The sequence below is a fragment of the Sus scrofa genome, chromosome 6 (genome assembly GCF_054392235.1).
Source record: "Sus scrofa isolate SSC_HxYL_T2T_F1_AM1 chromosome 6, Sscrofa_HxYL_maternal_Yorkshire_Landrace_v2.0, whole genome shotgun sequence".
In the NCBI taxonomy this organism is placed as follows: Eukaryota; Metazoa; Chordata; class Mammalia; order Artiodactyla; family Suidae; genus Sus; species Sus scrofa.
Window position 1 is genome coordinate 139,523,773 of NC_139388.1, and position 22,183 is coordinate 139,545,955.

The window sequence follows — 22,183 nt, forward strand, 5'->3', positions numbered from 1 at the left end:
AATAAGAAATAAGGTTCAAGGAGTTCCCGTTGTAGTTCAGTGGTAATGAAGCCAACTAGTATCCATGAGGACACTGGTTCGATCCCTGGCCTTGCGCAGTGGGCTAAGTATCTGGCGTTGCTGTGAGCTGCCATGTAGCTTGCAGATGAGACTCAGAGCTGGCATTGCTGTGGCTGTAGCGTAGGCCAGCAGCTGTAGCTCTGATTCGACCCCTAGCCTGGGAACTTTCATATGCTCATGGATGAGGCCCTAAAAAGACAAAAATAAAAAAAGAAAGAAAGAAGGTTCAAAATATATGAAGAAGGCAGACTGTAAAGAGCTAGGAAAGAAACTAAACTACTTTGGGGAGTTCCTGTCATGGCTCAGTGGTTAACGAACCTGACTAGTATCCATGAGAACACAGGTTCCATCCCTGGCCTTGCTCAGTGGTTTGAGGATCCCGCATTGCTGTGGCTGTGGTGTAGGCCGGAAGCTAAATCTCCAATTCGATCCCTGGCCCGGGAACCTCCATATGCCATGGGTACGGCCCTAAAAAGACAAAAGACAGGAAAAAAATAAATAAAGAAATTAAACTACTTTGGAAAAAAATCTCACTTGATTGTCTGACAGCACATTGCCACCGCACACTACAGACATGAAAATGCACATGTTCCTCCCATAATTCACCAAAAACCCCAATGATTCACTCCTAGCAAGAAAGATCCTGGAAAACTTTGATTAAATTGAACCCACTCGTGCCACATCATTGCTGAAAAATTCACACTTGGGGGGGGGAGGACAATTAAGAGTGTTCTTCATGAGACTAGGAGCCAACAGCACATGCTCAATATCTCCCCCCACGTCAGGAATCATAAGCTATTAATATTGTGAAATGATGGCAGCAAATTGAATAGGGGTGCTTCTCAAACTCTCTGAGTATGGTACGAGACATTTAATGTATCAGAGCTCGCCTCGGTACTATGCGGAAAGGATGGAGGGCTGTGCTCTACCTTCAGAGCCTCTCGGTCATTCAGCAAAGTCCGAATTATGGGAATAAGCTATTGCAAATGCAAACTGCATTTGCTCTGAAATGTATTACTGTTGCTCCAGCATCTTCTATTAAAGGACAGCCAGATTCTTCCCCATGGGTACGTGACTTCCACTGAGTCCAGGGGAAACTGTGCCAATCCGAGAAGAGTACAATGGATCCCCCAGTATTAGAAACCAGCACGAACGTTTTAGTGCTGAAAATAAAGCACTAAATGAGCATCCCAGCCTTCTTTCCCCTGGAAATGTGTTATACCTGGAGGTTAGATTCCCAGATCAGCCCACTAATGTTTGTTTAATCCATGCTGTTTCTAAAACACTCTGTAAACAATACTCTGGGACCTACCAACATGAGAACCATGTTTCTGTTGATTTAATGAATACCTGGGGAACATGGTTGTGTGCCAGGTATTGTGCCTGTACAGAGGTTGCAGAATTGCAGAACACAGGGAACACAGTCCTTGCCCTTGAGCAGCTTGAGGAGCGATGCAGGAGCAATACAGACAAGCAGAACATCAGGACCAGCAGAGAGCAGTCACATTGACAGGGTGGAGGAAGCATGGGCGATGGAGGTGGGGCCACCTGGTTACCGACCTCTGAAGGAAGAGTTTTTGAAACAGACAAAAGGACTGTGCAAAAGTGCAGGAGCTAAGCACATACAAAGCTTAAACCTGAGTTATATACATAACATCTCCCATAGAGTTATTACCACCTCTTGCTCACATGGCTTGTACCTCACCAAGCCATGTGCTCCCAGGTGCGGGGTAGGGGGAGCTCTGCTGGGCTCAGGCAAGATCTCTAGCAGGAAAGGAACCCCTGAGGAGAGTGAAGAGCCGGAGCAAGTGCCAGGAGGCATGGAGCATATGGAAAAGAGGGCAACATCTCCAGGAAACAGGAATGGGCACCAGGGAGAGTGTCATAGATCAACCATTATGGAGAACTTATCCATATGATAAGTCCTTGAAATATAAGGATCATTAAAATGTGCTCCCAGTGCTGGAATTCCCGTCATGGCTCAGTGGTTGATGGATCCGACTAGGAACCATGAGGTTGCAGGTTCGATCCCTGGCCTTGCTCAGTGGGTTAAGGATCCGGCATCGCCACAAGCTGTGGTATAGGTTGCAGATGCGGCTTGGATCCCGCGTTGCTGTGGCTCTGGTGTAGGCCGGCAGCTACAGCTCCGATTCGACCCCTACCCTGGGAACCTCCATATGCCGTGGGAGCGGCTCTAGAAAAGGCAAAAAGACAAAAAAAAAAAAAGTGTTCCCAGTGCAAAAGATTTTGAGGTCTAATGAGGGAACCAATTGCAGTAACGTTGTAAAATGCTGAACATGATAGTATCTATTTCAGATGATTACAGGAGGATCACAGAACATAAGACACATATAGAGTACTTGGCTCATGGTTTAAGTGTTCAGTAACTGTTAATATATTAAATGCAAGTATATACTTATGTTCATGTACAGTATACAGGATGAAGGAAGAAATGGTTAGTTCTAACGGTTGAAAGACAGAAAAAGTGTGGAGGCTTCAACAAGGTTGTTCATCACACAGACTGGGGCACAGAGCCTAGAAGACATTGAGCAAGAGCTAAGACACAGAGGCAAAACTGGCCTAACCCTAACCCCTAACCCTAACACAAACCACAGAGGCAAAACTGGCCTCCAACAGAAATCTAAGACCACTCTCTCTACGCCCCATCTCCCAACATCCATTTTCAAAGAAGAAATACTAATACAAATCAGCTGGGGCCAATAATGTTTATCAGATGAAAATAATAATAGTAATTATAATTATTATTATTGCTAGTACTGTATCCCCAGATAGAGTGCTAAAATCTTGACAATCATGTCAGTTCATCCTCACAGTCAGGACATATAGGTGTGATGAGCCCCATTTTAAATGTGAGAGAGGTTCATCTTGGAAGGGTCATACTCTTAACCTATACTCTGCTATGGTACCATTTACCATATATAAAGAAAGCATAAGCGTACATATTTTTGAAATGACTCTTCTTAAGTTGAAGATTTACTGAGTAGTGCTGTAGTAACTTTATTTTTTAAGGTAGGGTGGCAGGGAGAACAGGTGTATTTCTTCCCATTGTTTAAAAAAAAAAGAAACAAATGACAATGAAGGAAGGAAAGAAGGAGGGAGTGAAAAAAGGAAGGAAGGAGGAAAAGAAGAAAGGAGGGAAGGAAGAAAGAATGAATGAAGGAACAAAAAAGGAAAAAAGAGTGAAAAGATTTGTAAATCATGTGTCTGATAGGTTTATCTCCAAAATATATAAGGATCACCTATAACTCAATAGCAAAAAAAAAAACCTAATAACTCAAATAACCTGACTTTAAGTTGAGCTAAGGAATCACAGACATTTCTTCGAAGACACACAAATGGCCAATAGATAAATAAGAAAAAAATATTTAATATCATTAATCATGAGGGAAATAAAAATCAAAATGAGCTATTACCTCATACCTGTCAGGATATCTACAACCAACAATAAAAGGCAAGTTTTGGTGAGAATGTGCAGAAATTGGAGTCCTTGCACACTGTGGCGGGAATGCAAAATGGTATAGCTGCTGTGGAAAACAGTATGAATACCACTCAAAAAATTAATGATAGAACTTCCATATGATCCAGTAATTGCACTTCTGGATATTTAACCAAAAGCAGTGATATCAGAATCTGAAAGAGGGAGCTCCTGTCATGGTTCAGTGGAAACAAATCTGACTGGTATCCATGAGGACGCAAGTTTGATCCCTGGCCTGGCTCAGTGGGTTAAGGATCCAGTATTGCTGTAAGCTGTGGTGTAGGTCACAGATGCAGCTCGGATCTGGTGTTGCTGTGGCTCTGGTGCTGGCCAGCAGTGACAGCTCCAATTCAACCCCTAGCCTGGAAACTTCCATATGCTGCAGGTGTAGCTCTAAAAAAAACCAAAAAAAAAGAATCTCAAAGAGATATTAGCACTTCCATGTTCATTCAGCACTATTCACAATAACCAAGATGTGGAAACAACATAATGTCCACTGAAAGCTGAACAGATAAAGAAAATATGATGTGTATATATATGTATGTGTGTGAATACACATACACACATGCGCACACACACACCCACACACAATAGAATACTATTTAGCCTTAAAAAAGAAATTCAGCAATATGTGACAACATGGATGAAACTTGAAGACATTATGTTAAGTGAAATAGGCTGGTAATAGAAAAACAAATATGCATGATTTTGCTTATATCAGGTATCTAAAAAAGGGTTAAATTTATAGAATCAAAGAGTACAATTGTGATTGCTGGGGCTGGAGGTAGGGGGAAAGGGGAATTATTAATCAACAGGCATAAAGTTTCAGTTAAGCAAGGTGAATGAGCTCTAGAGATCTGTTACTCCATAGAGTACCTACAGTCAATGATAATGTATTGTACACTTAAAATTTTGTTAAGATGTAAAGATTCATGTTAAGTGTTCATATCACAGTAAAATGAAATTTTAAAAATAAAGGTTAAAAAAAATTCCTGGGCCCAATGAGTTCTTTCAAACTTTCAATAAATCCTGAACTCCTCTATTATTTACACTGTCCTAGAGTTACAGAAGACGAGTTTTACCAATTCATTTTACAAAGCTGGTACATTCCTGGCAGGGGAGGGAGGGAAGTCCTAACAAATATAACACAAAAAAAAAACTACAGCAATAGAAAAAAATCTAGAAAAATGTTAACTATTCAAATTCTTCAGTATGTTTAAAGAATAATGGACCATCCATAACCAAATAAGATCTATTTCCAAGAATAAAGAGTGGTTGAACAAAGAGCTCTATTAATATTATAGATAATATATAATTTATCATATTAAATATCCTAACTCTTTTACCTACTTGGTTGATTGTGGATCTGTTATTTCTTTTTAAATAATAATAAGAATTTGTGTTTTATATTGAGAACTTACTAGTGCATAAATGTTTATAACTGTCAAGTCTTTGGGTGGCTTATATCTTTTATCAATATCTCATATTTTAACAGTAACTTTCTCCCATTCATGATTTTGCCTTTATTTTATCTTATCCTTCATATATGTACATAATCAAGTTCTAAATCAACTCTATATTGTTTAACCACTTTGGAAAGCTTGAAAAAAAAATCCATCCAAGATAGGAAACATATCCTACCTAATAAAAAATAAAGACATTCCCACCTTAATATCGGGAATAAGAAAAGGATACCTGTTGTTACCATTACTTTTCAATTATGTAAATACATGCCAACAATCAAAAAATAAACAAAAGAATAAATATTGGAAAGATGGATACAAAATTACAATTACTAGCAAATGATATGATATTGGCAAATTAAATTTAGTTGTATATTTGAATAAATGACTACATCATGACTAACCATCCTTTTACTCCCCAAAGAGAAGAAAATCTAGGTAAACATTTAACTTTCTAGGTGGGGGAAAAAATCTACCTGCCAGAGAAAAGCAAATTTTTTGAATTAGAAAGTTCTGGCTGGAGTTCCCATCATGGCTCAGTGGTTAACGAATCCAACTAGGAACCATGAGGTTGCGGGTTCAATCCCTGGTGTCACTCAGTGGGTTAAGGATCTGACATTGCCGTGAGCGCTGGTGTAGGTCACAGACGCGTCTCGTATCTGGCATTGCTGTGACTGTTGTGTAGGCCGGCGGCTATGGCTCCGATTAGACCCTCAACCCGGGAACCTCCATGTGCTGTGGAAACGGCCCTACAAAAGTCAAAAAAAAAAAAGACCAAAAAAGAGGAAAGTTCTGGCTTAGAAGGGAATGGCACAATATACTTAAAGTGATGAAAGGAAAAAACCTCCAACCAAGATTACACAGCAAGGCTCTCATTCAGATTTGAAAGAGAAATCAAAAGCTTTACAGACAAGCAAAAGCTAAGAGAATTCAGCAGCACTAAACCAGCTTCACAACAAATACTAAAGGAACTTCTCTAGATGGAAAAGAAAAGGTCACAAATAGAAAAAAAAAATATTACAAATGACAAGGCTCAACAGTAAAGGCATACATATAGTAAAGGTAGAAAATCATCCACACACAAATAATGCTACCAAAATCAGAAATCATGATAAGAGGAGAGTACAAATGCAGGATACTGGAGATACACTTGTAATTAAGAGGCCAACAACTGAAAACAATCTTGTATATATATAGAATCCTATATCAAAACTTCAGGATAAATGCAAACCAAAACATACAATAGATACACACACAAATAAGAAAAGTCAATCCAAATACAACATTAAAGACGTCATCAAACCACAAGAGAAGAAGGTATGAAAAAAAGACCTTCAAAAACAAATACAAAACAATTAATAAAAGGGCAATAAGAACATACATATCAATAATTATCTTATTCTCCAAGTCCATGATTTTCTTTTCTGTGGAAAGGTGCATTTGTGCCATATATTAGATTCCAGATATAAGTGATATCATATGGTATTTGTCTTTCTCTTTCTGACTTACTTCACTCAGGATGAGAGTCTCTAGTTCCATCCATGTTGCTGCAAATGGCATTATTTTGTTCTTTTTTATGGCTGAGTAGTATTCCACTGTGTATATATACCACATATATACCACATCTTCCCAATCCAATCATCTGTTGATGGACATTTGGGTTGATTCCATGTCTTTGCTATTGTCAATAGTGCTGCAATGAACATGGCAGTGCATGTGTATTTTTCAAGGAAAGTTTTGTCTGGATATATGCCCAAGAGTGGGATTGCTGGGTCATATGGTAGTTCTATGTATGGTTTTCTAAGGTACCTCCACACTGTTCCAGCTTACATTCCCACCAACAGTGCAGGAGGGTTCCCTTTTCTCCACACCCCCTCCAGCATTTGTTATTTGCGGACATATTAATGAGAACTTGGGGTTAACAGATGCAGACTATTGCCTTTGGAATGGATTAGCAATGAGATCCTGCTGTGTAGCACTGGGAACTATGTCTCATCACTTATGATGGAGCATGATAATGTGAGGAAAAAGAATGTATACATGTATGTGTAACTGGGTCACCACACTGTACAGCAGAAAATTGACAGAACACTGTAAACCAGCTATAATGGAAAAAAATAAAAATCATTATATATAAAAAAAAGAAAATCAAATGCAACAAAAATAAATAAATAAAATAATAATAATAATTACCTTAAATGTAAATGGACTTAATGTCCCAACCAAAAGACATGGACTGCCTGAATAGATACAAAAACAAAGTGCATATACATGCCATCTTCAAGAGACCCACATCAGTTCTAGGTCTTCAAGAGACCCACTTCAGTTTTAAGGACACAAACAAGTTGAAAGTGAGAGGATGGAAGAAAATATTCCATGCAAATGGGAATCAAAAGAAAACTGGACTACAATACTCATATCAGACAAAACAGACCTTAAAATAAAGAATATTACAAGAGACAAAGAAGGACATTACAGGAGTTCCCGTCATGGCACAGTGGTTAACGAATCCAACTAGGAACCATGAGGTTGCGGATTCAGTCCCTGCCCTTGCTCAGTGGGTTAATGATCTGGCGTTGCCGTGAGCTGTGGTGTAGGTCGCAGACGCGGCTCAAATCCCGCGCTGCTGTGGCTCTGGCGTAGGCCGGTGGCTACAGCTCCGATTCAACCCCTAGCCTGGGAACCTCCATATGCCGTGGGAGCGGCCCAAGAAATAGCAACAACAACAACAACAACAACAACAAAAAGACAAAAGACAAAAGACAAAAAAAAAAAAAAAAAGAAGGACATTACATAATGATCAAAGGATCAACCCAAGAAGAAGATATAACCATTGTAAATATATATGCACCCAGCATAGGATCACCTCAATATATAAGGCAACCGCTAACAACTCTAAAAGGAGAAATTGACAATAAAATAATAATAGTGGGGGACTTTTAATACCCCACTTATAGCAAGAACAGCTCATCCAGACAGAAAATCAACAAGGAAGCAGAGACCCTAAATGATGCATTAGACCAGATGAACTTTATAGCTATTTCTAGAACATTCCATCCAAAAGCAACAGAATACACATTCTTCTCAAGTGCACATGGAACATTCTCTAGGATAGATCACATTCTGGGCCACAAATCATGCCTCTATAAATTTAAGAAAACTGAAACCATATCAAGCATCTTTTCCGACCACAACGCTATATGACTAGAAATCAACAACAAGAAAAAAACTGCAAAAAACACACACATGTGAAGGCTAAACAACATGCTTCTAAACAACCAATGGGTCACTGAAGAAACTAAAGAGGAAATTTAAAAATACCTAGAAGCAAGTGACAACAAAGACACAACAATTCAAACCTATGAGGTGCAGCAAAAGTAGTTCTAAGATGGAAGTTTATAGCAATACCAGCTATAAGGAAACAAGAAAAAGCTCAAATAAACAACCTAACTTTACATCTAAAGCAACTAGAGAGAGAAGAACAGACAAGACCTAAAGTTAGAAGAAGGAAAGAAATCAAAAGATCAGAGCAGAAATAAATGAAATAGAAACAAAGAAAACCATAGAAAAGACCAATGAAACTAAATCCTGGTTCTTTGAAAAGAACAACAAAATTGATAAGCCCTTAGCCAGACTTACCAAGAAAAAAAAAGAGAGGACTCAAATCAATAAAATTAGAAATGAAAAAGGAGAAGTAACTACAGACATCACAGAAATACAAAGGATCATAAGACACTATTACATGCAACTATATGCCAGTAAAATGGGAAACCAAGAAGAAATGGACAAATTCTTAGAAAAGTACAATCTTCCAAGACTAAACCAAGATGAAATAGAAAAGATGAATGGACCAATCACAAGTATTGAAATTGAAACTGTGATTAAAAAACTTCCAACAAACGAAAATCCAGGGTCAGATGGCTTCACAGGTGAATTCTATCAAACATTTAGAGAAGAGTTAATACCTATCCTTCCAAAACTATTCCAGAAAATTGCAAAGGCAGGAACACTCCCAAACTCATTCTATGAGGCCACCATCACCCTGATACCAAAACCAGACAAAGATACCACAAAAAAAAAATTATAGGCCAATATCACTGATAAACACACATGCAAAAATCCTCAACAAAATACTAGCAAACCGAATCCAGCAATACATTAAAAGGATTGTACATCATGATCAAATGGGATTTATCCCAGAGATCTAAGGATTCTTCAATATCTGCAAATCAATCAGTGTGATAACCACATTAAAAAACTGAAGAATAAAAATCATATGATCCTCTCAATAGATACAGAAAAAGCTTTTGGCAAAATCCAACACCCACTTCTGATGAAAACTCTTCAGAAAGTGGGCATAGAGGGAACCTACCTCAACATAATAAAGGCCATATATGACAAACCCACAGCTAATATCATTCCCAATGGTTAGAAGCCGAAAGCTTTCCCACTGAAATCAGGAACAAGACAAGGATGTCCATTCTTGCCATTACTATTCAACATAGTTTTGGAAGTCCTAGCCACAGCAATCCAAGAAGAAAAAGAAATAAAAGGAATCCAAACTGGAAAGGAAGAAGTAAAACTATCACTGTTTGCAGATGACATGATACTATACCTAGAAAATCCTAAAGACACTACCAAAAAAACTGTTAGAGCTCATTGATCAATTTGGCAAAATCACAGGATACAAAATTAACACACAGAAATCAACTTCATTTCTATATTCTAATAACAAAAGATCAGAAAGAGAAATTAGGAGAACAATCCCATTTATCATTACATCAAAAAGAAAAAAATACTTAGGAATAAACCTACCTAAAGAGACAAAAGACCTGTACTCTGAAAACTAAAAGACACTGATGAAAGAAATCAAAGATGACATAAACAAATTGAAAAATATGCCATGCTCTTGGATTGGAAGAATCAATATTATCAAAATGACTATACTCCCCAAGGCAATCTACAGATTCAATGTAATCCTTTTCAAATTACCAAGGACATTTTTCACTGAACTAGAACAAAATATTTTAAAGTTTGTATGGAAGCACAAAAGTCCCAGAATAGCCAAAGACACCCAGAGAAAGAAAAACAGAAATGGAGGAATCAGTCTCCCTGACTTCAGACTATACGACAAAGCAACAATCATCAAAACTGTATGGTACTGGCACCAAAACAGAAATATAGATCAGTGGAATAGGATAGAAAGCCCAGAATTAAACCCATGCACCCACAATCAACTAATCTATGACAAAGGAGGCAAGAATATACAATGAAGAAAAGACAGTCCCTTCAATAAATGGTGATAGGAAAACTGGACAACTACATGTAAAAGAATGAAATTAGAACACTTTCTAACACCATACACAAAAATAAACTCAAAATGGATTAAATACCTAAATATAAGACCCAATACTATAAAACTCTTAGAGGAAAACATAGGCCAAACACACTCCAACATAAATCACAGCAGTATCTTCTCAGATCCAGCTCCTATAGTAATGACAATAAAAACGAAAATAAACAAATGGCACCTAATTAAACTTAAAAGGTTTTGCGCAGCAAAGGAAACCCTAAACAAAACAAAAAGACAGTCCAAAGAGTGGGAGAAAATATTTGCAAATGAAGTGACTGACAAGGGATTAATCTCCAAAATTTATAAACACCCACTGCAGCTCTTATACCAAAAAAAAAAAAAAAAAAAAAAAAACCCATAGAAAAATGGGCAGAAGATCTAAAAAGACAGTTCTCCAAAGAAGATATACAGATGGCAAAAAAAACACATGAAAAGGTGTTCAACATCACTAATTATTAGAGAAATGCAAATCAAAACTACTATGAGGTACCACCTTACACTGGCCAGAAAGGCCACCATCAAAAAGTCTATAAACGAAAATGATGGAGAGGGTATGAAGAAAAGGGAACCCTATTACACTGTTGGTGGGAATGTACATAGTGAAAACAGTATGGAGATTCCTCAAAAAACTAAAAATAGAATTACCATTTGATCTAGCAATTCCACTCCTGGGCATCTATCCAGAGAAAACCATGACTTGAAAAGATACATGTACTCTAACGTTCATTGCAGCACTATAAACAGTAGCCAATATATGGAAACAACCTAAATGTCCATTGACAGAGGAGTGGATAAAGTATGTGGTACATATACACAATGGAATATTACTCAGTCATAAAAAGGAGTGAAATAATGGCATTGGCAGTAACATAGATGGACCTAGAAATTATGCTAAGTGAAGTTAGACAGTGAGACACCAATGTCATATGCTATTACTTATATGTGGAATCTTAAAAAAGGACACAATGTACTCCTTTGCAGAACAGATACTGATTCACAGACTTTGAAATACTTACGGTTTCTAAAGGAGACAGGTTGTGTAGGGGGATGAGCATGGGGTTTGGGATAGAAATGCTATCAAATTGGGTTGTGATGATCACTGTACAACTGTAAATGTAATAAAATTCATTGAGTTAAAGAAAGTTCTGGCTTGAAATCAATGTAAAACTTCTACACAGTCAAAAACAATTAATACTCGGAAGAGGGCAGGGGGGGAGGAAGGAGCATGCCAGACAAAATAATGGCCAGACTAAAGTTCAGTATTTCTATGATACAAATAATTCTTTTAAATTAAAAAAGGAGAAAATAAAATATGCCATCTGAAAAAAAAAATCAATGCCTTTATGGATAGGAAGACTCAATACTGTCAAGGTATCAGCTCTTGCCAACTTGTTCTATAGATTCAATGCAATTCCAATCAAAATCCCAGCAAGTTATTTTATAGATATCAGCAAAGTCTAACGTTTATATGGAGGCAAAAGATCCAGAATAGCCAACAAAATATTGAAGGAGAAGAACGAAGTTGGAAGAGTGACACTACTTGACTTCAAGACTTACTACAAAGCCACAGGAATCACAACCATATGGTACTAATGAAAGAAGAGACAAATAGATCAATAGAATAGAACAGAAAGCACAGAAAGAGACACACATAAATGCAGTCAACTGATCTTCGATGAAGGAGAAAAGGAAATGCAACGGAGCAAAGATGGGCTTTTCAACAAATGGTACTAGAAAAACTGGGCATCCACATGTAAAAAAGTGAATCTAGATCCACACATCACGCCCTTCACAAAAATTAACTCAAGATGCATCACAGACCTATATATAAAATGCAAAACCATAAAACTCCAATAACATAACATAGGAGAAAACGTAGATGACTTTGGGTTTGGTAATGATTTTTAAGATATCACACCAAAAGCATGATGCATGAAAGCATTATCCATTGATAAGCGGAATTTCATTAAAATTAAAAAATTCTGATTTTGCTCAAGATAATTAGAAGATAAGTCACATAGTGTGGAAAAATATTTATAAAAGACATCTGATAAAGGACTGTTGTTCAAAATATACAAAGAACCCTTAAAACTCAATAATTAGAAAACAAACCAGAGTTTAAAAAAAAATACATGGAAATAAAAACCATAAAACTGCCTCAAAATAAAATAAAAATAAAAAATAGAAAACAAACCAGAGTTCCCATTGTGGCTCACTGAGTTAAGGACCCCATGTTTTTTCTATGAGGATGAGGGTTCAATTCTTGGCCTGGCTCAGTGTGTTAAGGATACAGCACTGTTGCAAGCTGCAGTGTAGGTCACAGATGCAGCTTGGGTCCAGTGTTGCCGAGGTTGTGGCATAGGCCTCAGCTGCAACTCCAGTTCAACCCCTAGCCCTGGAACTTCCTATGCCACAGGTATAGCTGTAAAAAGAAAAAGAAACAAAACAAAACAATTTTTAAAATAGGTCGAAGACTTTAATAGACATCTTACCAAAAAAGATACACAGATGGCAAACAAAGCATATAAGAGAAGTTTCATATCATATATCATCATAGCAATATAAATTAAAACATCAGTAAGATATCACTACACACCTATTACAATGACCAACAGCTGGAACTGCGAGAGCAACAAATGCTGGTGAGGATACAGAGCAACAGGAACTCTCATACATTGCTGATGAAGAGTGCAAAGTGGTACAGCCACTTTGGAAAACTATTTAGAGATTTCTTAAAAAAGTAAACATACTCTTACCATACAATCCAGCAACTGTGCACCTTGGTATTTACCCCCAGGAGTTAAAAACTTCTGTCCACACAAAAACCTGCACCAGGATATTTATAGCAGCTTTCTTCATAATTGCCAAATTTTGAAATCAATCAAGATATCCTTCAGTAGGTGAATGGATAAATAAATTGTGGTAGATCCAAAGAGTGGCATATTATTCAGCACTAAAAAAGAAATGAGTTATCAAGCCATAAAAAGATATGAAAGAATCTTAAGTGCATAAGTACTAAGTAAAAAAAGCCAATCTGAAAAGGCAACATACTTTATGATTCCTACCATATGGCATTCTGGAAAAGGAAATTCTATGGAGATCAGAGGTTGTGAGGGATTTGGGGGAAAGAAAGGAGCAATGGGTGGAACATGGGACTTTTTAAGGCACCAAAAGTACTCCATAGGATATTATAATGATGGATACTTGTCATTGCACATTTGTCCAAACTCTAGAATGTACAACTCCAGTAGTAAACCCTACATTAATCATGGACCTTGAGTGAGTATGACGTGTCAATGTAGGTTCATCAATTTTACAAATGTACCATTGCTATGATTGATATTGACCATGAGGGAGGCTATGCATGCGTGGGGGTGGGGGAATATGGGAAATCTCTGTACCGGCTACTCAGTTTGCTGTGAAACCTTAAATAATTCTAAAATAAATGTAATGCAAAAGATCAATAAATCTGATCTTTTGATTTCAATTTCTCATATAGTTTTAAAATGCAAAGTCCAAAAATGTGCCACTTTTGCCTCTAAGAGGTTGAAAAGGTAAGGGAAAGTGAGCACGCCCATCCATTCCTGGTGAGAGTGTATACTGATGCAATATTTAACTAGATTATTAAATAAGTCATATCAAAAACCTTAAAAGAAGACATATTTTTTGATCTGGTGATTTTATTTTTAAAAATGTATCCTAAGTAAATAACTATGCTTATGCACAAAAATGCATATACATGGATATTTACAATAACAAAACGTAGATACGCTATAAATGATTAAATTATTGTACGCTCATACAATAAAATATGATGCCATCCTTAAAACTGATGCACTAGAATAACTGAAGTGTACACTAAAGATATAAATGGGGAAAATATTGCTAAAAAGATTAATAGTGTTATGATTGTGGGAGGGGGGTTATTTTCTTCTTTGTATTTAACTGTTTCCTAAATTTTCTATAATAAGCATGTGTTGCTTTTGAGTGAAAATATTTTCAGTTTGATCCTCTCTCACAAAAACCAGTTGAAAAAAAAACAAAGTTCCTACCCCAAGTTAGACACATTGAACAGACTGTCTCTGATCCTTACTCTAATAGAACCAAGTAACTATTATCTATATTTTCAAGTGAGGAAACTGAGGTACAAAGAAAGAGTAACATTCTCAAAATCATTCAGATACTATGATGGTTATTTTAATGCGTCAACCTAAAAACACAGGGTATCCAGATTAAACATTACTTCTGGAGGAGTTAGTAAAGGCCTTTCCAGATGAGATTAGCATTTGAATTGATGGTCTCAGTAAATTGGATTGCCTTCCCTTGTGGGTGGATACCATACAAAGCACTGAAGGCCTGAAAAAAACAAAATGTAGAGGAAGGAAGGATTTGCCCCCTTTCTACCTGCCTGAGCTGGGACTCATGTCTCCTCTCGCTCTTGGAAGGGGATTTTTGCCATCGATTCCCCCATTCTCAGTCTTTTGGACCCAGACTGGAATTATACCACCAGCTCTCCTGGGTTTCCAACATGCATATGGTAGACTGTGAACCAATGCATGGCAAGTAATCTCATATACAGATGATAAATAGATGAGACAGATATAGATGATAGATATGAGATAGATAGATAGACAGATAGCTACTATTGGTTCTGTTTCTATGGAGAACCCTGACTAATACAGATAATAAGCAGCAAATCAAGATTTCAGCCCAGGAGTGTCTGACTTCAGTTACTACTCTTCTCACTACACCCAGTTACCTTTAAGATTACTGCATCTGGAGTTCCCACTGTGGCACAGTGGGTTAAGGATCCAGCACTGTCTCTGCAGCAGCTTGGGTCACTGCTGAGGTGTGTGTTCAATCCCCAGCCTGGCACAGTGGGTTAAGGATCCAACATAAGTTGCAGCTGCAGCTCAGAGTCAATCCCTAGCCTGGGAATTTCCATATGCTGAGGGTACAACAGAAAAAAAAAAAAGTTAGTGTACCTGGCTGGCTCAACATCACTAATTATTAGAGAAATGCAATTCAAAATTACAATGAGGTCACACTGGTCAGAATGGCTATCATTAATAAGTCTATGAATAACAAATGCTGGAGCGGATGTGGAGAAAAGGGAACCCTCCTATATTGTTGGTGGGAATGTAATTGGTAAAAGCACTACAGAAAACAGTACAGCGATTCCTCAGAAAACTAAAAATAGAATTACCACAGGATCCAGCAATCCCACTCCTGGACATATATCCAGACAAAACTCTAATTCAAAAAGACACACCCTACCCCTATTCTCATAGAAACAGTATTCACAGTAGCCAAGACATGGAAACAACCTAAATGTCTATCGACAGATGAATGATTTAAGAAGATGTGGTACATATATACACAATGGAATACTACTCAGCCATAAAAAAGAAGGAAATAATGCCAATTGTAGCAACATGGATGCAACTAGAGATTCTCATACTAAGTGAAGTAAGTCAGAAAGAGAAAGACAAATACCATATGACATCACTTATATATGGAATCTAAAATATGGCACAAATGAACCTATCTACAGGACAAAAACAGACCCCAGACATGGACATCAGACTTGTGGTTGCTAACGGGGAGGAGGAAGGGAGTAGGATGGACTGGGTATTTGGGGTTAGCAGACACAAACTTATTACATTTAGAATACATACATTTAGAATGGAAAAGCAATGAGGTCCAACTATATCGCACAGGGAAATATACCTAATCTCCTGGGATAGACCATGATAGAAAAAAATATTTTTTGAAAGAATGTATACATATGTATGACTGAGTCTCTTTGCTGTACAGCAGAAATTGGCACAACATTCTAAATCAACTATAATTTTTAAAACTACATAAAAAAGAGAGAGATTACTGTGTCTATAAGCAGCCACAGCCGAAAACACTTGCCTATAGCAGTGAGGAACTGGCTCCTAACCAGCATGGGTATCCAAAATCTAATCATTGCAGAAGCAAGGGAGAAACCAATAAATTTTTAGAAATATTCGTATGAAAAATAGGCTTCTAGCAAAGGGTCCCTATGGAGTCACCATAAGCTGCACAGAATCAAGAGTCAGATGAGGTAACTTCCTCTGAAAACTTCATTAGCACAACCATTAAGTGATAGCAAACATCCATCAAAATATCATGACGTTAATTATAACCTGATGTACCTGAGTGGAGAATCAAACCATGTGCTTCACTTTTTCAAAAATGCTGATATAAATGACAGGCATCCTACCTACTGCTTCACAGTCTCATTTCCTACCTACACTTAGATGCTTGGGGGTATCGCAAGTACAAAGTTGCCTTTTTTTTTTTTTTTTTTTTTTTTTTGTCTTTTTGCTATTTCTTTGGGCTGCTCCCGCGGCATATGGAGGTTCCCAGGCTAGGGGTCGAATCGGAGCTGTAGCCACCGGCCTACACCAGAGCCACAGCAACGTGGGATCCGAGCCACGTCTGCAACCTACACCACAGCTCACAGCAATGCCGGATCGTTAACCCACTGAGCAAGGGCAGGGACCGAACCCCCAACCTCATGGTTCCTAGTCAGATTCGTTAACCACTGCGCCATGACGGGAACTCCAAAGTTGCCATTTTTAAAAATGCCTTGGTGCCTAGGACCAGTGGTCCACCCTGGAAGGCTACAGCTGACAGTGACTCCTGTCATACTCTGTATGTCATCCTTCACATTACCAACGGCAGAAGCTTGGGGACTTACCCCAAATCATCTGCTTCTCTCCATAATTTTACTAGGGTCGCTTGGCTATATTCACATGTTCAACTGAAATAATGAGTGCCATAATTTCTCACTCTCTGAGTGGGCAGCATTATCCTCAAATAATTTTTTCAAGCTATATAAAGTGTTTCCTTTTGCTCCAGTATAGAGAACACTGAAGGAAATCTATATATTAACCATTACTTCAAACTTCAACCTTAGCTTTAGTCTTTCTAGAGCCTTCGACAGAAAGAAATTCTCATTACAGTATATCCTGCCAGGCGCATCTATGTTGAGCTTTGAGGAACCAGCATATAGATACATGATCTAGTCAACTTTGTATCAGAATCCTAAAACTTAGAATCCTAAAACTATACAGAAAAATGTATAAATGGGAAAGAGGAGCACAGAAACACGTATTGGATGAATTTACCAAAAATCATTTATGTTGTTCCAATTCTTGATAAAAAACTTTTCTCAAAAATGTCTACTAAATCCCACTGCAAGAGACTCTGACTTCTGAGATGAAGATCTCTTCTCTCATTCTAACTTGATGCAAAGAGGGACAGAGGAATAAAAAAGTAATATCTATAAACTATACTTTAATCCTATATTGTATTGAGTTGATGCTTTAAGACTGGTTATAGAGTGCCCAATTTAATTGATATGCCTTGAGTGTAGAAAGCTCTACGCAATACTACTCAGCCATAAAAAATAAAAGAATAAAAGAATGCCATTTGCAGCAACATGGATGGAACTAGAAACTCTCATACTAAGTGAAGTAAGTCAGAAGGAGAAAGACAAAGACCATATGCTATCACTTCTATCTGGAATCTAACATTTGGCACAAATGAACCTACCTGCAGAAAAGAAAGAAACTCAGGGACATGAAGAATAGACTCGTGGTTGTCAAGTGGGAGGTGGAGGGAGTGGGTGGGAGTGGGAGGGACTAGAAGTTTGGGGTTAGTAGTATTGCATTTGGAATGGATAAGCAATGAGATTCTGCTATAGCCCAAGGAACTATATCTGATCGCTTGTGATGGAGGATACTGTGAACAAAAGAATGTATATATACATATAACTGGGCCACTTTGCTGTACAGCAGAAATTGACAGAATATTGTAAATCAACTATAATTAAAAAAAAATTTTTAAGAAAAAATTAAAAAAAGAAAGTATGATTGGGTAGCTTTGCTGTACAGTAGAAATTGACAGAACACTGTAAATCAACTATAATGGAAAAATAAAAATCTTTTAAAAATAAAAATAAAACCATTTCAAAAAGTAAAGAATATAATTTAGAAAACTAAAAAAAAAAAAAAAGAAAGCTCTAAACATTAAGGAGTAATTGTGTCCCACGTATTGTGGATTAGATATGGTTAAAAAACAATGTAGTCATCTGATACTGGAAACTAGGTCCATTGTCAGGAGTCTAGCCTTCCCTCTATTGTAAAATAAGAATATTTCATTATTTCCTCTTCCTTTTTCCATGACAGCAATCTACATAAGTAACATTGTCTGCACTAGTCCTACTTCTACTCTCTTTATCCTCGCTCACAGCTCATAGCAATTCACTAGATTCTCTTCAAAAAGAGAAATTCTAAACAAAACTATCTCACCTCTGCAGAAATCCTCATTTGTAAAAAGTTATAGTCAATAATATTTTATTAAATTTGTCTGGTGACAGATGGTAACTAGACATTGTGGTGAGCATTTTGCAATGAAGACAAATGTCAAATCACTTAGTTGTACACCTGAAACTAATATAATACTGTACGTCAATTATAATTCAATAAAAAAAATTTTATTTAAAGTTAAAGAACTTTCCAAAAAGTGTAAAAGATCCTGGCAGCTGCTTTATTTCATAATACAATATTCTTGTGAAAAAACTTGGGTAAGAGCAAAGGAAGCATACAGAGTGACTGTGTTTCTGAAACAAACATCTGTGTGGATGGGAAATTAAGACATACACACACATCTGTATTCGGAACTCAAACACAACTCCCAAGTGCAGTGTGAGAATTTCACTGGATTTTATGAAAAAAAGAAGGAAAAAAAAAACTCTGAAGCTTTGTAAAATTTTGTATATTAGCAAGAAAATTCAACTATACTAGACTATATTTTTCATCTGTGTGTTTTGGGAAACAATCAGGAATATTGAATCTGTTTTTTTAGATTTTTTTAATAACCTGAGCATCTTCAACAGCCCCTACATCAAGCCTATGATCTTTCTGTGCCACGGACGCCAGCCATGGTATTTGTCTATGATGACAGTTTCTTTCCAAATCTGGTCATTGATTTTTCCATCCTACAAAACACTTAGTCATGATTCGTATGTTTACATGCTCTGTTGCAGAAACATTCCTGTATACCACAAGCAGCAGGGGCTGTCAGTCATGTGTCACCACCTTGAAAAAATACATATTCCTCCCTCCCATTCCTTCTCCTTTCCAAGGATAGTTCGCAATGGAAAGATTACTTCACCGGTCTTAGAAAAATGCACGAGAGCAATCCCACTTCCTAAAGGAACCCCACCCTTGTCATCACAAACAGAGAACTCTAGGGAAGCACAAACATGAGAAAATGATACATGGGGCTCACCCTGTCCCCTTTTGAATGTCAGCACCCTGAGGGCAGGAAACATTTCTTCTTGGTGTTCTTTATGGTACCAAGTGTCCTTTACAGACAAATAAATTTATAAAAGGAACTGATGATGAAACCCCAAAGGCTGTTTCCTTTCCTTTGTTTAAGCATCTCTCTGTAAAACCACATTTTTAAAAATAAAAGGATAAAGAAACAAGGATAAATGAAGGAGCACGAAGAAGCAGAGGAGTACTTTAATACACATCTGTCAGCCTCAGAGACAGCCCACAGGGTGGGCACTATTATGCCTAGATTACAAATGAAGAACTATAAGGTGCTAAGTAACTTGTTCAGGACACGTAACTAATAATTGGCAGAGCCAAGTTTCAAACTCTGATGAGTACCTAGAATTCAGCATTTATGTTCTGCCAGGTAAGTGCAGAGCTTTTGGCAATCAATTGAGCTAAGAACTGGAATTTTAAAAAGATACTACTGTGATCCAAAAAAACAGACAAAAACTATTAAAGTCAAAAACTTGTCTTGGCCAGAAAGCAATCTTAGGAAAGCATCTATAAACTTTCTAATTTTAAGCAGCATAACTTCCTGATGAGTCCCCTGTAATAAAGTAGCTACAAAATGTTAGTATAATAAGGCAACTTATTTTATGGGATTACTACCTACAAGCTAGTTAACGGTTGGATGACTATGCTATTTTCCTATTGCTGAGTAACAAAGAGTCACAAATTCAGCAGCTTTAAAAAATACCACTTGTCAAGGGCACAGTTTTGTAGAAGTACTGCACGGCCTGGCTAGGTTTTTCATTTTCAAATTATAAAGCTGAAATCAAGGTGTCCGCCGTCTTGTCTGGGGATCCGGAGCGGGGGCGGACCCACTTCCAAGCTTCTTCTTGTTGGCAGAACTCAGCTCCCTGCTGCTGTAGGACTGAGGTCCCCATTTGCTAGGTAACGGCTGCCAACCAGAGAAGACTGCACTTAAAGTGCTTATGTGAGGGGTTCCCGGCCAGCGGAGCTAGCTGTGAGTGTGTGTGTGTGTGTGTGTGTGTGTGTGCACGTGTGCGTGTTGGGGGAGGAGGAGGGGAAGGGTGGACAATGCCGGCCTGGAAGTTGGACCCCGGCCCTCCTCCCCCTTTCGAGTAGGACCCTGAACGAGCCCATCCCGACCGCAGAGCCACAGCCAAAGCTTCTCTGCTGACAAAGGACGCCTACCTGCCAAGCCTGGCCAGTAAGATCTGCTCCCAGGGCTGCAGAAGCGCAAATCGGCTGGCAAAAGTCTCAGAAGCTACTGGGCCCGCAAAAAAGGAGAGGAAGGAAGAAGAAAGCACAGAAGAAATCCTGGGAGCGGGAGGAGGAGACTGCAAAACCCAAGACACGGGCCCGGCCGAGAAGTCTCAGGCCAGGAAGCCAGTAGCAGCCAAGGAACAAAGGGCCTTCGGCTCCACCCGGGCCCCTGCGGATGGCCTGGCCAAGGAGCCCGACTCTGTTTGCCTTAGACGTTCTGGAGCCGCGCCCGCAGGAGAAGATACAGGAGTCCCAAGGCCCGGGCACCACCAAGGGGCTGTGTCCCGCCGCTTTGCAGAAAAGCCCACAGAGAAAGCTGGAGATGGACGGGAAGAAGAGGAACGGAAGGAGCTGAGAGCAAAGGAGGAGGCAGCCAAGGAGGCGCAGGGACAGCTGCTGTTCAATAAGGTGGATGTGACAGAGGAGGAGCCCACCACCAAGGCGCAGCGCAGGAAGGAGAAGAGGCCGAAGCTGAAGCGGAACCAGACAAGCAGGAACTACCGCAGCTGCAAGAGCGCCTGCAGGCTCCGCGGGCCCGGTGATAGGAGCTGCGGGACTTCGCAAGGCCCGGGAGTTCCAGGCTGAGATACAGTAGACCAACCTGTACAAGGCAGAGAGCATGAAGATCCACGACGACGAATGCCTGCAGCAGGAGGCCCTGAAGCGGAAGGAGAGGCGCTGCCAGGCGCCGGGGAAGGGGGACGTGGGAGAGGCGCGCGCCGGCGTAGTTAAGACGCAGACGCACAGAAGTCGCACAAGGAAAAGGCAGCCAAGGTGGTGCTGTGCCTGGAGAAGGTCCACAGGAAACGCCGGATCCTGTCCCAGGACCCAAAGCTGGCTGGCCTGGCATGAGGGCCTGGCTGCTGCATCCCATCCCTACCCCAACCCTGACCTTGACCTATGAGAACCTATAGGTTCCCAGAGGAAAATGGACATGGCCACGCTTCCCTCACTCACTGGAGAGAGCTCTGGACGCGCGTTACGGAAAGGCCTTCAGATCTGTGGAAGGGGTGATCCAGGCTTCAGTGTCCTTTTGTGAGACCCGAATGTTCCCTAAAAGTTTCAGGGTGGCGGACCAGGAGCAATGAGGAGGGAGTGGGTATCTGGGGGGCACTTTTCTGGCCCCCACTTCCTCACCAGGGTTCACAGGAACAGGAAAACAATAGCCTTTATGACCAATATGTCAGTCCAAAACTCACTTGGA

At 39.0% G+C, this 22,183-nt stretch overlaps 1 pseudogene; it reads left to right on the forward strand.

The window, feature by feature from the left end:
* Positions 1-959: 959 nt before the first annotated feature.
* Positions 960-21,960, forward strand: LOC110255241 (surfeit locus protein 6 pseudogene; annotated as a pseudogene).
* Positions 21,961-22,183: the final 223 nt, after the last annotated feature.